The sequence below is a fragment of the Balaenoptera borealis genome (genome assembly GCF_965194805.1).
Source record: "Balaenoptera borealis genome assembly, chromosome: 9".
NCBI classification, from domain to species: Eukaryota; Metazoa; Chordata; class Mammalia; order Artiodactyla; family Balaenopteridae; genus Balaenoptera; species Balaenoptera borealis.
Genome location: NC_138873.1, coordinates 114,366,924 through 114,378,287, shown reverse-complemented (window position 1 = coordinate 114,378,287; position 11,364 = coordinate 114,366,924). Strand labels below are relative to the sequence as shown.

At 35.9% G+C, this 11,364-nt stretch overlaps 1 long non-coding RNA gene across 3 annotated transcripts in view; it reads left to right on the top strand.

Moving 5' to 3' along the window:
• The first annotated feature begins 2,763 nt into the window (after positions 1 to 2,763).
• The window catches only part of LOC309634729, a 32,013-nt gene continuing 23,412 nt past the window's right edge, over positions 2,764 to 11,364 (top strand). For all 3 annotated transcript variants that reach the window (XR_014248379.1, XR_014248380.1, XR_014248381.1), the window contains exon 1: positions 2,764 to 6,259. This is a non-coding gene — a long non-coding RNA (uncharacterized lncRNA). The remainder of the gene's footprint in view (positions 6,260 to 11,364) is intronic.

Genomic DNA, 11,364 nt, shown 5'->3' with positions numbered 1-11,364 from the left:
ACATGTTTGGAGAACACTTTAATGAATGTTTTGCACTTAGTCATCCACTTTATTTTCTTTGCTAAGAGGTCCTTCAGTCGCCACTGAAGAACAAATCTCTCCTGGGAGGTATATTTCCTGGCATGTTATTAGCAAAATGTCTTCCTAGCTAGTTAAGAAGAAACTGACAATGATTGGGAACAAACATGACTTTTCCTCTGCAATTAAAACGAGTGAATGAGAAATTTTGTGATTGCTTGTTTTGATACTGTAGCTGCAATTTTGAGTTAAAGTGTTCTAAGGGCGTGGCCTGATAGATCTCACAAAGGGCAGATACTTACTTAACAATTAATTGATGGAGAAAAACCATTCTGGGTTAAGGCCATGGCCCTTGAGTTTGAGGTGAATGCCGAGAGACACAATTTAGGGGAGAAGGGAGTGACGCTGGGCTTAGTCCAGATAAATCAGGGTTGCATGTGTGCCGTAATTTCCCTTGAGCAAGACACTCTGCCTACCTCATCCTCAACATCACTAACCTAACACTTGAACCTTTCATCCCATAGTTAGAAGTAATAATTCACATGAGCTACCCTTGAGGAGAGTAACACTTTGCTTATTTTTAACACTAAGATCAATATCAGCTTCTTTTCTGAGAGCAAATTTTGGAAACTAGGTGGAGAAGGAAACTCTAAGGGCAGTGGTGGCAAAGGGATAATATCTCCACTAAAGTAGTCTCTGAGGTCAAGGCCACACCTGCCTTGCTCACCGCAGAACTCTGGTGACCAGCGTGATGCCTGCAGCAGCTGATTTGTTGTTTGAATAAAGGCACCTATGAAGGGTGAAGGCTGAGAAATGTCATTGAGAGTGCAAAGGGATTTCCAGGTGCCCCCAAACAAACCTGATATCACAGTGTCTGCAATTGAAGCTGATGTTTCACTTAGTAGCTTTTAGGCAGCTGTTCCCTCTGGGTTTTTTAAAGTAGCTACAAACATTGCTAGAAAAGCCATCTGATGTACTGAAGCGGTATTTCTCAAACTACCTGTGGTGAAGGACCAGTTTTGTTTGGTTTTTTATTCGCATTCAGTTGCAGGCCAATACTTTAGTAAAATATAGTAAAAATGAATTAATAGAGCAAGTGAAAAGGCAAAAGAGGACACACAAAATACAAGGCCATTTGAAGAATTATTGTTACCGAATCCAAGTTCGCACTTCTCGCGGCACGACAGGCCAATAAATCAAAACATGAGGCGCTGGGGCAAGGAATAGTGCTCCTTGTTGCGAACTTCTTGTTGCCAGCTGGACCCCGGCAGGCATGTGATAATCCTCTGTTCTTACAGCTGTCCGTGTAGGTCTGGTCACGATGTTCCTGCAAAGCTCCAAGACAGATGTTATTAGCCCTTGCACAGAAACGAAGACCCAACACAGCCAAAAATAAATGAATTAATTAATTTTTAAAAAATGCATGTGTTATGATCAATCAAAACCATTAAAAAAAAAAGACATGTTATTTTCTGTTCTGCAATTTTATCTCTGTAAGAATGTAAAACTGTTATACATTTAAAGGTCAAGCCTGGGAGGCAGAGCCTTGAGAATGGGCTATCATGTATATTTCAGGCGATAGGCAACATTCCTTTACAAAAGTGCAGAGCCAGCCTGGCTAAGCACAGGCAACAGAGCACAGAGGTTAGGGGTAAAGGAATAGATCCAATATGGAGTCAGGTTTGTTCTCTGTTACATTTTGAGTTTCCACAACCTAAAATTACTCTGTAAGATGACTATAAGAATGGCTCTAAGCATTCCCTCCTTTGTTGCAACCCGGTAACAAGAGCTTCCTGGAGGGCACAGTTGCACAACACACATTGAGTTGTGCTGCCCAAACACTTGGCCCCAGTATCCTTTATTTGAAGGGTGGGAGTGGAATGATTTGGGCACTTTCTAGAGATTAGCTATTCCAGTAAAGAACTGCAGGGTTAGTAGTGATTTAATGTGTCATAGCTCTGAGTGCCAACCCTGCCTTCTGAAATATAGGTAGAAAGAATTAAAGATGCAATCATCTTTCAACAGAATTACTTGCTGTAAAATAATGTCCAGTAAACTTCAGACTAAACTGATAAGAAACAAAGACAATTGCTTTGCTCTTCTATTCTCCCTATGCTCCTCCAAGGGCACTGGCTACAGTTAGAGTGAGGGGGAGTACAGGTAAACCAAGGACTTGCTTACTACATGTGTACTTTATTTACTTCCCTTAGAATGTAGGTTCTATAAAGTCAAATGCATTGATTCTTCTTAATCAGACTTGCCAGGAGTTTTATAGTAATAGATTTTTCAACCCACTGAAAAATTGCAGGGGGAGAGTAAACTAACTTGTTTTTATTTATTTATATATTAATAACTAATTTAAATCATAATTATTTCCTTACTGTGATGATATGGATAAAATTTATTGCTGATTATAGGTCTAATTCCTAGAATTTAAAACTTTGTTCATTGAAAGCATTTAGTATTTAATTTTTTCCATATATAATTTTGTTACACTCAAGAGATTTGATATATTGTACTTTTATTTCAGACCTACATATTTTTAAATTTCTTTCTGATATTCACCTTAGGTTATATATTATTTTAAAGTGAATTTTTAGCTTCCAAATATTATATTTTAATCAACATTTTGTTTTGAGTTCTAACTTCAATGAATTCTAGTCAGTGAACATGGGACCTATGATATTGATTTTCAAAAAAATGTTGTGAAGATTTCCTTCACAACACTTCACAACACTATTGCGCTATATGCAATATATAGTGCATATTGCATATCACACATTTCTTTTTTATTAATATATGTCTGTGAGTTTCTGTAAATAGCTTTTCCTTTGAATTATATTTTGCCCAATGCAACTAACTTTTGGTTAGTACTTGGGCAATATAATTAATTCCACTCCTTTTTCTCGTCAGCTCTATATATTTTAATTTTAGTTGCATTATTTATAATCTAAAAGTTATATTTAAAAAAATTTTTATATTTAAAAGAAGTTATATATAATCTGAGAGTCTTCTGCTAACAAATATGATATTTTACATAATATATATGCTTTTGGCAAAACTTTAATTCATGCTATACATTTCACATCCTCCTGTACAAGACAAAAAGGAAATTTGGCTTAGTAGCAGGAAGGTGACACTTGGGAAACAGGCCAGATATGATCTTGCTTCCTCTGAAACAGGATAATAAAGGGGAGGAGAAAAAAGAATAGGAAAAAGGGAGAAGAAAATTCTAGAGAGTATAGACAACCTGAAATGGCTTTGGGGTTAGAAGGAAAAAAATGGAGGTCTGTGACAGCTGACTAGATCACTATGCATATTATTGGTAGGAAGTAAATACATATGATATCCACTCAGTTAGGGAATTCTGTGTTTAATTTTCTTATTAGTCATTGTTTGTAATCACAGATCTCCATGTATCAAAGGTAAACCTTCTTTAATACCATAACCAGAAGACTGCTTTTGCTGTGCTGAAGACACTTCATTAAAGGCGTAATTGTAAGAAACAAAGGGAAATGTTTGATGCCCCTAAAACATAGTCTTTGGGGACAAGAAATTCCATGTCCCTAAACTGATGGCAGAGGAGAAAAACTACTTGGCAAGGATAATGGGGAAGCTTTTTAATAAGTGTGGCTACAGATCTCCTGAACCAAGAAAAACATGCTCACTGGATCCAGGTGAGTCAAATCCTTTGGGAACCTGAACGCATTAAAGAGAGTCTGAAAATACCTCAATTCATATCCTCTGTTTCATTTTCCAAATGCCACTTAGAAAGCAGAAATAACATCTGAGTGGCTTTCTGTTTCAAAGCAGCAGTCTGGAAGGATTGTCTACTTCTGCTGGAAAATGAGATGTCACTTCCATCTTTCCTTCATTTCTTAGAGACAAGAAGAAGAGAAAGATAGATATCAGGGACAACAGACAGTGGTGGTTTTTGTTGGTTTTTAGGGAGAAAGATGGAAGTATGAAGCAAGATGAAGAACCAAGAAAATACATCTCCATTGGAGGGGAAAATTTTGGCATTGGTGTTACCGAACCAAACTTGTGTCCAGTCACCTGCACGCAGTGAAGCCAGTCTACTGATACGGGGTGTGGTGAATGAAAGTGCAGTATTTATAGCAAGTTGCCAAGCAAGGAGAATGGGTAGCTCATGCTCAAAAGACCCAAACACGTGGATGACTTTCAGGGAAGGGGTTTTATAGGCAGTGTGAGGGAGGGGGCTGCAGGGTGCATGATCGGCTCATGCACAATTCTTGGATTGGTTGGCATCAAGGTGAAATGTCAAGCATCATCAACATTCTGCTTTCAACCAGTCTAGGGTCTATGCTCTTGCGGTCAGCAGTTTTCATCTGGTGGGGCCTGCTTCCTGTAAAAACAACTTAGGAATGTGTGCCAGTCCTTTATCTATCTCTTTCATTAAACTGTGAGTTCGGTGATTCTGCTATGTGGTGGATTTATAGTCTAAATTGTTACCAGTTCCTCAGCCCAATGGCTGTTTTTGTTTCTACATCTTCAGGTTTCCTAATCATTAACTGTTGAGTCAGCCTTTTGAGACTCAAGGGACGCCAGGGAGACTACAGCAAAAGCCTTTTACTTCAAAGGACAGGGACACAGGGGCTGGTATATGGTTTCAATCGCCCCTTTCCTTTGATACCTCTCAATTTTGGTGGGGACAGGTTCAGTAAAAGAAAGGGAAGAAAGTTTTGGATAGTGAGGTTAATCATAAACTCAGCAGAAGAACTCAGTTTCAGGGGGACTCAGTTTCAGTGGTGTCAGTGTCTGTAATTTACCATGTTCAACTTTTCCTTTCTCTGACTTTTTCATTGATTCTTCTCCATTCCAGGTTTCCCCAAAGACTATGAAATAGGGGCAGGCTAAAATTTTTCTTTGTTTTAAAAATCTCCTACGGTCCTTTTTGTGCTGTCCTTTACACTTCAGGGATGCTGGTAAATTAGGAACCCAAATGCTGAACATCTTCACGGAATGAAGTGTTTCCAAAGATTCATATTCTTCCATACCTTGAGCCTGCTAATGTAGATTCCTATATAGTAATGTACCTATCCAGAGAGGTTAACAGGAAGATGTGCCTTTTTATTTTGGAAATATTATTACTTCTTGTTTGCAAAAACAATAGTAAAATTTGTCCCAGTTCATATTAAGAAGGAAAAAAAAAAGATATTTATTGATATTTATCTCCTACCATGAAACCCGTTTTTAAGAAACTGGTTTCCTTCCAAGACAATTGTCTAAAATGTATAGATTGGGGACTTTTCTTCAATCTTCAATCAAATTGAGTAACAAGACCAGTAGATGACAGAAAAAAATACAAATGATATATTTCAAATTTCACAAGAATTCTGCTTTAGTTCCACATAAAAATTAAGGAAATTGTTTAGATCACACTCATATGCAGTACATCTAACCAGTTAAATATGCCATAATTACAGCTTTAGAGGTACAGTGGTGTCCCAGGGGAAAAGAGATATAAACAAAGTAAAGTTTTAAAAGAGATCTGTCGTGAGTCCAAAATAGCTTAAGATATTTTTTTAATCATGTGTGTTATCAAACATTTTATTATCATACCCTTCATCAAATAAAATCTTCTGCAAGGTGTAATTAATGAAAAGTTATAAGTGGATTGATATTTGTATTCACTTATTTTCTAAGTTCAACTTCAGGAGAATTACTTCTTTTAGATAAATTGTGGTATCAGCAAGAATGATTTAATCAGTCCAGCCATTTAAAAATGCATGGTTATGGATGATAATTTCAGAATCTTATTAGTTACATAGTTACATTCTACATTTTGGGGGAAGAGGGGTGAATAAAATTAGGAAAATACTGATTTACCCAGGTTTTTTTTTCATAAGTGGAAAAAAAATTAAAATAGGATACCTTACTATCTCAGGGTATAATTTACACAAAGTGACCTAAGATCAAATTTTTCTTTCAAAATTTACTTGCAGATTGACAAAGGAGCAAAAGCAAAACAATGGGACTAAGGCAGTCTTTTCAACAAATGGTGCTGAAGCAACTGGACATCCACATGCCAAAATATGAATCTAGACACAGACCTTACACCCTTCACAAATATTAACTCAAGATGGATCGCAGATCTAAATGTAAAACACAAAATTAAAAAAAAAACTTCTAAAAGATAACATAGGAGAAAAATGAGATGACCTTGGACATGCCTTTTTAGATATAACACCAAAAGCACAATCTATGAAAGAAATAATTGGTAAGTTGAACTTTATTAAAATTAAAAATTTCCACTCTGCAAAAGACAATGTCAATAGAATTAGAACACAAACCACAGACTGGGAGAAAATATTTGCAAAATACACATCTGAAAGAGGACTGTTATCCAAAATATATAAAGAACTCTTAAAACTTAATAATAAGGAAATAAATAACTCAATTAAAAAATGGGCCAAACCTCTAGAATTTGTTGTTTAATTATATGGTGGAATTACTCAATTAAAAAATAAACTTCATGCCTCTCACCTCTCAAGAAAAACAAAGCAAAACAAAAAAAAGATGGGCCAAAGACTTTGACCCCTCACAAAGAAGACATACAAATGACAAATAACATATAAAAAGATGTTCCACATCATATGTCATCAGAAAAAATGCAAAATTAGGCACCAATGGGATATCACCACACACCTATTAGAATGGCCTAAACAGAAGACAGACAGCCCCAAGTGCTGGTGAGGATGTGAGATAACAGGAACTCTCATTCATCACTGGTGATAATGGGAAATGGTAGAGCCATTTTGGAAGAGTTTGGAGATTTCGTACAGAACTAATCATACTCTTACCATGCAACACAACAGCAATTGTACACCTTGGTATTTACCCAGAGGAATTGAAAACTTATGGCCACTCTAAACCTGCACTAGGGTATTTATAGCTGCTTTATTCATAATTGCCAAAACTTAAAAACACCTGAGATGTCCTCAATAGGTGAGTGGGTAGATAAACTGTGGTACATTAAGACAATGGAATATTATTCTGCACTACGAAATGAGCTATCAAGTCAAGAAAACACATAGAGGAATCTTAAATAAATATTACTAAGTGAAAAGAGTTAATCTGAAAAGTCTACATACTGTATGATATCAACTATATGACATTCTGGAGAAAACAAAACTGTGGAGACAGTAAAAATGTCAGTGGTTGCCAGGGGGTGGGGTGTGGGCAGGAATGAGTAGGCAGAGCACAGAGGGTTTTTAGGGCAGGGAAGATACTCTGTGTGATACCATAGCCATGCATACATGTCATTATACATTTTTCTAAACTGATAGAATGTACAACACGAAGAGTGAATCCTAATGTAAACTATGGTTTTTAGGTGATTATCATGTGTCAATATAGGCTGGTCAATTGTAATATACATTCATCAAACATAATACCACTTTGGTGAGGGTTGTTGATCATGGGTAAGTCTGCGCGTGTGTAGGGGTGAGGGCTATATGGGAACTCTCTGTACTTTCCTTTTAATTTTTCTGTGAATCTTAAACTGCTCTAAAAAAATCTTAATAAAAAATTGAATCACACATATAGATTTCCTTAGTCTGTCAACTCAGACTAAGAAACAATGACACCCCAAAAGCAATAAACACACCTAGTTTCTAAGGAAGAGATCCTGGTTTCTAGCATTATTCTGCCAAAAAAAAAAAAAAAAAAATCAGAAAATTGGCTTAGAAAAGTGGGTGATTCTGGGACTGGAACAAGAAAATATAAGATGGACCTGGAGCATCTTGTACTGCCAGAAAGAGTACAGAATGCTAAAAAATAGAAGCCCATAATAATGGGTATGTCAGAGGTACATAGGAGCCAACTGAAATAGCTCCCAATGGTGGAACAATTTGAGCTAAAGGTAATTGAACAAAAGAATAACCCAAGGTATAAAATAAATATCCATAATCCCATACTTATATGTATAAATTATTGAGTAAATAAATAACTGGGAGAGAATAGACATGTCTCCTGTGCAGAAGAATTCTAAATAATCTATGTTGACAATCTATGCTCAAGGAGGGGGAGTGTAAATCCCCGCTTCTTAAATAATTGTCTTTCAAAGAGTATGCTATGGGAAGAGGGGAAAAACTCTATAGAAAGGTGGCAAAAGGGTAACCGACAGTGGAGAAATCTGACCTGTAGTACCTCAGCCTGGAGATCATGAATTACAATGGTAATTCATGTTGATACGATATGGTGTGGAGAGATTAAAAAGATACTTGATCTCTCAATCTTCCTCCCTAAAACCAACAATCCGAGTCTAAATATGAGAAAAACATTAAACCCGTTCTAATAGAGGAGCATCCTAAAAACATCCAACCAATACTCCTCAAAGTCATCAAAACCAAATAAAGTCTGAGAATATATAATAAAAGGGAAAGCCTCTTTTATGATAATAAAAATACAATAAAATACTTAGAAATACATTTAACATAAAACACCTGAACAGGGCTTCGCTGGTGGCACAGTGGTTAAGAATCCACCTGCCAATGCAAGGGGCATGGGTTCGAGCCCTGGTCCTGGAGGATCGCACATGCCATGGAGCAACTAAGCCCGTGCGCCACAACTACTGAGCCTGCGCTCTAGAACCCAGAAGCCACAACTACTGAGCCCGTGTGCTGCAACTACTGAAGCCCCTGCACCTAGAGCTCGTGCTCCGCAACAATAGAAGCCACTGCAATGAGAAACCAGCGCACCGCAACGAAGAGTAGCCCCCGCTCACCGCGACTAAAGAAAGCCCATGTGCAGCAACGAAGACCCAACGCAGCCCAAAATAAAATAAGTAAAATAAATAAATTTATTTAAAAAAACCTGAACATAGGTGAAAGATATAAAATGCCCTGAAATTTCACAAAAGTAGAATTGAACAAAAATAGCTCTTTAGAACATTTCAACAGCATCAAGATATAAATTCTCCCTAAGTTAATTTATAAACAATGTGATACAAATAAAAGAATCATAGAGTTTTCTCTGGAGCTAGTTGAGTTAATGGGAAAAATAAACATGTAAAGATGGCTAGGACGCCACTGAAAAGAAATAGTTATGAGGAGGAAGTAGTTTTTTACACTATGTGAAACATACAACAAAGCCTCTATGATTAGAGTTTGTGTCGCTGGCCCATGAATAAACAAATAGATGTATGGAATAGAATAGAGAGTTCAGATATAAACCCAAGTACATATAATAAAGGAATATCTCAAACCACCACAGCAAATATGGGCTTTTAAATAAATGGTGTTGGAATAATTTAATAGATATTTTGAAAAATAAAAGACTATTTTCTCAAAACATACACAGAGGAAACTCCAAATGAATCAGAGTTCTAATTGTGAAATATAGAACGTCCAAGTATTAAAAAAAAAACCTTCATGAATTCCTTTATGAATGTAGGGAAACTTTCTAAATATACATAAAAATTAATATTCAATAAAATAAGATTATTTTAGACTTTATAGAGATTTATGTTCATATGATATATATAAACATATAAATTCATATAAATATTTATAGTAAATAGATTTGTTAAAATTTGCATAGGAAAAATGCACATCAGAAAGAAAATCAAAAGGCAAATGACAAACTGGAAGAAAATATGCAGCGTACATCACTGATACAAAGTAATATACTCAGTATATGAAGAAATTCTAATAAACGTGAGAAAAAAAACCTAAAGAAAATGGGAAATCATATATAGACATACACACACAAACAGTATACACACACACACATACACACAGAATCTTTAAATATTTAAATATATGAAGAGATGTTCATCTTTACTTATTAGATAAGTGAAATATTGAACAAAATTTGAAAGCTTGACAATATATCCTGTTGGCAATGCTGGAGAAGCTGTGGTCACTCTACGAAATAGTCACTCATATATTGCTCAAAGTATGTACAACCGCTATGAACGGGAATGTCTAAAAGTCAAAGTATGCATTTGCCTTTTGACTCAGCAATCTCTTTTCTGGAAATTAACTCTAAAGATACACCTCCAACAAAAATGGCTTTGCTCAAGGTTATTCATTAAAGCATTATTTGTAACTGCAAAATATTATAAACCACTTAAATGTCCAAATATAGTGGAATTGTTGAATGAACAAAAGGTTCTGTTCAGCTGTGAAAAAAATTGAGTAAAAACTGAATCATTGAAATGATTTACAAAATACAAAATCATTGAAATGATTTACAAAATACATTGTAATAACCATAATATATAGGGAAATTGTTTATTCTTTATGTTTTTTATATATTTTGTAATATGTAATATATTAAAAAAAGTAAAGTGCATATTTATATATAGCATTTTTCCATTTGTGTACAAAAGAAGGAGAAATATAACATACATGAATCTACTTTTTCTGTTTTTTAACATCTTTATTGGAGTATAATTGCTTTACAGTGTTGTGTTAGTTTCTGCTGTATAACAAAGTGAATCACTATATGCGTACGCATATCCCCATATCCCTTCCCTCTTGCGTCTCCCTCCTACCCTTTTTATCCCACCCCTCTAGGTGGTCGCAAAGCACCGAGCTGATCTCCCTGTGCTATGCAGCTGCTTCCCACTAGCTATCTATTTTACATTTGGTAGTGTACATATGTCAATGCTAGTCTCTCACTTCAACCCAGCTTACCCTTCCCCCTCCCCGTGTCCTCAAGTCCATTCTCTATGTGTCTTTATTCCTGTCCTGCCCCTATGTTCATCAAAACCATTTTTATTTTAGATTCCGTATATACTGTATTTGTTAACATATGGTATTTGTTTTTCTCTTTACTTGTGGATGGACCTAGAGTCTGTCATACAGAGTGAATCTACTTATTTTTGTAAAAAATAGCACAAAATGGATAACTAGAACCCTGCAAGATTGGTTACCTATGTTATTAGGTTAAGGAGAAAAGAAAGAGAAAACAGAGGGAGTAACACTTTTCTGAGTATAATTTTTGATTAATTTGGGACTCATGTTCATATTCTAAGCATTCAAAATTAAATTTAAAAAGATAGAAGGAATTCTAAGATGGAATGCAAACAGGGGCAAGTAAATCCAACTATATTATAGATGAGTAACATAGCCACATTGAATGGGTAGAGGTGTGTCTGAGAGACAGCAAGCACAAGACAGTCCTCCACTATCATTATGCTGATGAGAAGGGGAGCAAGAATGGGCTTGTAGGCTTTGAACAGCGCCTCGTTCCCTAAGCATTTTGTACTTTGAGTCAGGTTCTATTTGGTTCCTAGTTTGTATCTCAGTTTGCTTTCGTTTTGTTATCTCAGTTCCCTGACAATGGGTGTCAGATTTGCCTCTGATATCTGTGACT